Here is a 5,790-nt window from a genome sequence, read left to right as displayed (position 1 = left end):
CGGTTAAACATACCTCAATACAATCCCGAAGTTCCTGACCACAACAGTATTGTCGTCTAAAGAAGCCAAACCTGGATCAGTCATTTCTCTGTGGAGACCAAAAGGGAGGGATCACACACAACTCTGCCAAACAGATGTGGAGCAGCAGATGTTGGTGCTGAGCTGGTATCAGTCCTGAAAGATGTGCTTGTTAGGTGAATTGGACATTCTGAATTCTCCCTCAGTGTACCCGAACAGGCGCCGGAGTGTGGCGACGAGGGGATTTTCACAGTGACTTCACCGCAGCGTTAATGTAAGCCTACTTGTGACAATATTAAAGATTATCATTATTATTTCCCCAGTCCATTTTCAGAGAATGAGGTGATATGGAAAAAACACAAAGATAAAAAGACAAAGTCTCATTTTCAAAACCGACAAATGGTCTTTGCGATGTTCTGTGTTCACAGAACTGGCAGGAGGCAGCTGCAGCATTTCTGGTGCCCTGTTATAGACGCCTTGCGGCATTAAAAGCTCGCAGTCATGCCGGCTGAGAGCCTCGCTGCAAACCAGGAACTTGTGGGTTTGAGATCCAAACCGACTACCATTTCATCCTCCTCCTCCATTTTCAAAAGTTTCTTTCAGGGAATTAAATAGTTTAATTAGATCTCAGCTGGGCTACAAGAAGGAGAAGCTGGCAATTTGGGGGCTGAGCAGAACTGAGACAGCTAATTTTGCCGTGAGCATTCTTCCCACCAGCAATCATCAAGTCGAATCGAACGTCTGCAAGTCTCCTGCGGGAGTGGCCCATCTTCCCAGCTGCAAGCTGCCAACATCCTCCTTGGGGGTGGAGGAAGCCCTTGCGAATTAGGAAATAGATTTCTCCTTGGAACCAAACCCAGTTATTTAATACAGTGAAATCCACTATAAACCTGCTTCATATCCTTATCCACTTCTGTTGCTTGCAATAGGCATAAATATAATAAAGAGGCACGGTAGCACAGTGGTTAGCACTGTGGCTTCACAGCACCAGGGACCCAGGTTCGATTCCGGCTTGGGTCACTGTCTGTGCGGAGTCTGCACGTTCTCCCCGTGTGTGCGTGGGTTTCCTCCGGGGGCTCCGGTTTCCTCCCACAAGTCCCGAAAGACGTGCTCGTTAGGTGAATTGGATATTCTGAATTCTCCCTCAGTATACCCGAACAGGGTGGCGAAGTGGGACTTTTCACAGTAACTTCATTGTAAGCCGACTTGTGACACTAATAAAGATTATTATTATTATTAATAAGAGAGACCAGAATGGCTAAATTTACAGCAATATGTAACATGACAGAGGTTAGTACTGTCCAGTTCGCTTCATTGTGTTTTTTCCCCCGGTGATTACATATAAAATGGAATTCCAAAACAGAAAATATTTTCCAGGTTGAAGCAGCAAAGTGTGCTCCAATACAGCTGCATTGAACATCATAAACATCACCACTCACATATCACAGGGAACCTTACAAATTTCCACATCTGATTCCAATATTCACATAGTCGCATTAACCGTTTTATTTTTAAATCTTCATATGTCGCCTGTACTTAATTTTGTGTTCTGCTTTTCCAGGATGGTATAATTTGGTGTTGTTCTCGTTGAATGAATGGGGGTACTGTAACCACATATCTGCTGGGTATATGTGCACTGAATTTAAAGTCTTTGTCCTTGTTCCTAAATTCCTGTCTGGGTTTAAAGGTCCAAACTCTAAAACCCCAGCCATCTCCATGTCACAGCACTGCCATCTCGTGTGCCTTCCTCCCACTAATGCTCCATTGGTGCCAAATTCCCATCTGCCTCCCGCCTAACTCCCTCTCCCAGTGCCTTTGCTTTGCCGCCTTTCTCTTCCTCTTCAAATGAGCATTGGTGTGTTAAGTAAGTTGGTTCAACGTTGACTGCAACTGGATGCAGTGAAACGGGAAACAGGCTTAGGTGGATTGGCCATGATAAATTGCCCTTAGTGTCCAAAATTGCCCTTAGTGTTGGGTGGGGTTACTGGGTTACGGGGATAGTGTGGAGGTGTTGACCTTGGGTAGGGTGCTCTTTCTAAGAGCCGGTGCAGACTCGATGGGCCGAATGGCCTCCTTCTGCACTGTAAATTCTATGAATTCTATGACACAGGAGATGGTCCAACACTGTTTTATTGAACTTCCTGATTGCTGTACATAGTCTGCTGTGAGTTGACACTCTATCAATCTAACTGATAACCTCCTACTGACTTGACCAGACTAACTCTCTACCTCTGGTGATAGTGCTCACTGCTTGTGCACTCTGACTATCTCAGTAGCTGTGTCCTGTAGAGAGAGGGAGAGTCTTAATGCCCTGTGTGCTTTATAGTGGTGGTGTCCTGTCTGGTGATTGGTTGTTATGTGTCGTGTGTGTTCATTGGTTATCCTGTGTGCCAATCACTGCCCTGTCTGCATCTCATTATATACGAGTGGATATTATGACATGCATTTTGTCACCTCTTCAAACTCCTCCATCGTTGGTCTCTACCCTCTCCTGTACGCAGTTTACAATTCTAATTCCCTCCCACATCGCTCGTGGTTCAGACGTTTCCATAATTAGCAATTTCCGGAACAGGTCGATAGTCACCTGGGGCTTATACCGCGAGGGGTCCCACTCCTCATCACCCGTGGTTGATCAGAGTCTCTCCCGCTCTTACCGTCACCATTCTGCGTGTTGGAAGGGTTAGCAGGTTGACACTCAATCTGTTTGACTGCGTGATGAACCCGTCTTCCTTGACCATCAGGTCCTGGGTGGGACCCGGACCCGGAGCTTCTGGTTGAGAGGCAGCGACACTGCCCACTGTATCACAGGGCCTCCCCTGTATGGAAAGCTTTGGGGGATTTGAAGACACCGATATCATGAGATTAAACTGTTATATATCTGGGAATACCGGCTGTTCTGTGTCACGCGTGTGTAGTGATGTCAGCAGAGGGCGTGATTCTTCCAAAACTTTCAAGTGGGTAGTGAGCGGGAACTGCCATGATTTCCCTCTGCTCGGCCCAGTGACACTGTCTCCACAATACGTTAATCGGTCCACTTAAGGAGGCTCCATGGGCTCAAGCTGCAAATGAAGGCTCGCCAGCCCCCCCGCTAACAAGGTCGAGCAGCACTTAAACTGCACGTGCACAGCCAACCCCACTCAGCTCGGGTCCCTGGCGCTGTGAAGCAAACCACTGCCCTACCGGGTGAAGTGCAGCGGCCATCAGCATGGGCAGCATGACCAGCAGGTCTGGAACCCAGTGCCATGAGGTCAACAACACTGAACCGGGCGCATGGGTGAGTTGGTACCGCCCCACCCCCTCACAAGAGCCTGTGCCTGGCACCGCCCCCAACGTCACAGGGGTCACCCCCCCACCCTCACCCCCCCTCCCTCACCCCCCCTCACCCCCCCCCCACCCCCCACCCTCACCCCTCCCCCCTCCACCCCCCCACCCCCCACCCCTCCCCCCTCCACCCCCCCCACCCCCCACCCCTCCCCCCTCCCCCTCCCCCCCCACCCCCCTCCCCCCCCCACCCCCTCCCCCCCCCACACCACCACCTCACCCCCCCCACCCTCACCCCCCCACCCCCCCCTCACCCCTCCCCCCCCCCCCACCACCACCACCTCAGTGGGAGCTCCGAGGATGCACCAAAGATACGTCACAGCTGTCACCCGCCCCCCCCCCCCCCCCCCCGCCAGCGCAGACACACACCTTGGTGGGGCAACATTAGTGGTCAGGCTTCTGGACACACTCTGATGAACACCACACAGTTGCCGATGCACATCGGTGGAGGCCGGACATCCAGGTGAGACAGCAGTCGAAGGTCTTCTGGATCCCAGGACCCACTGGGGGTCTGCCCGTCCTCTGGAACAGGTTTGCCCGAGCTGATTGAGACGATAGGAGCAGCGTGAGATGCAGAGGGGATGTCAGCGACACCCCAGCGGGTTCAACGCTGTTTGGAGGAGACCCAGAGGCTATGAGGGTCAGGAGATGGCGCCAGCGATGCGTGGCACTCAGGCCAACACTGCTAGGGTGGTAACCGCAGTGGAGAGCCTGGTGCACGACGCGCCGCATGAATGGAGGTTGACCAAGCGTCGTGCAGTCGGTGACGGCCATGGCTGAGGGTCTCAGCAGAAAGCCCGACTCACTGGGGCATGTTACCCAGTACCAGGCCAACCTTGATGAGGTTCTGCGGGACATTGTTATGGGCGAGGTGTTTTCAGAACCCCAAAATGTATCATGGAGTTCATCCAACCTCTCCCTTTTAATGGATTGTTGCATACGGCGTGTCCCCAGGTGTGGTATTATAATTATGGACATGTGGTTTTTAACACAAAACAATGTTTATTGCATGAACTCAACTCAACCTTTTAAATAAACATTGATCTCTTAACACCCCTTACTATCAAAGATAACCCCGAAATAATCCAACACTAATAATCCCTCAAAATGTTCCTTCAAACTTCCAAAGGCTTCAAACCTTCAAAACAGTAACACACCAGGTCACAAGAATATATATATTTTCTGTTGGATGGCAGAGATATATCAGCTTGGTTGACTTCAGCTCCAGCACCTTGCTTTTCTTCCTGCAGCTCTCTGGAAACACACAGGCACACACAAGCTGCGTTTTTCAAACTGGTTTTCTCCCTTCAAGCAGCTCACAGCAAACAGAACTTCTCATGCTGCTGTCTCAAACTGGCTTTCTCCTTTGAGCAGCCAGGCACTTTCCAGCTGCTCCGGCAAAACTGAAACCAAAAGCAGAAGTGAGCTCAGCTCCCCCCCTGTGACATCACTTCAGTAATATGATCATCTCCCTTCCTTAAAGTACATTGCTTAAAACATCCATTTCTTAAAGGTACTCTCACATAACATGTCCCGCTCTCAAATGGGAATGGTCGAGGCGCTGCAGAGCTTGTCCCAGTTGCAGATGGGCAAGGCTGAGGTGCTGCAGAACATGGTCCAGTCACTGAGGAGCATCACCGAGGGCATCGACACCCACGCTGCAGACATTGGGAGCAGCCAGGGTGGCAGAGCCAGATGACACCGGGCCAGCTGGGGGCTCGAACCAGCTGGTTCTCTCGATCCAAGGTGATCCTTTTCTAAATGTAAGATGTGCAGCGCGTGGTGGATTGGCCACGCTAAATTGTCCCTTAATTGGAAAAATAAAAGAATTGAGTATTCTAAATTTAAAAAAAAAGAAAAAGGCCACATCCGAGGTTTAATTCCTGGTCGGTGTTGCATTAGCTCATTTTAGACAAAGTAGCAATTGAGTTTAGTAACTGCTCTTCAGGCGAAGAACAGAATTGGGGTTGAATTTCTGCGCCATCCGTATTGATTAACCACCCAACACTCACAGTATAAACTTACAATGTGGAATGGTCACTTAGTTAGAGGGTTGATGGGGAATTGTACTTGGGGAAGAATGTTGCCTTCTGTAGCAAAAGGAGGAAAAAACTTGAAAATAAAAGTCTGAATATTATATTTGCTACATAATTTCTTACATTGACACTGTCTCCAAAGATTAAAATACTGCAAGTGATTTAATTGAAAATCTTTAAATACAAAATTTGTATAGACTATAACTAATGGTGTTGAATTTGCACTACCCAAATTAAAACACAATGCCAAGAGTTGAGATGATTAACTCACCATGACTCAACCATTTCAATAACTTCATGTTTTCCAACCAGCAGTCAGGATCCTTAGCTTTATAAACAGGGCATAAAATATCAAAGTGAGAAGTTACACTAAATCTTTATAAAATGATGGTTTATAAACTTGAGTTCCGGTCAC

Source organism: Scyliorhinus torazame, chromosome 19 (assembly GCF_047496885.1).
Source record: "Scyliorhinus torazame isolate Kashiwa2021f chromosome 19, sScyTor2.1, whole genome shotgun sequence".
In the NCBI taxonomy this organism is placed as follows: domain Eukaryota; kingdom Metazoa; phylum Chordata; class Chondrichthyes; order Carcharhiniformes; family Scyliorhinidae; genus Scyliorhinus; species Scyliorhinus torazame.
The sequence above is the reverse complement of the archived record's forward strand: the minus strand, read 5'-3'. Positions refer to the sequence as shown.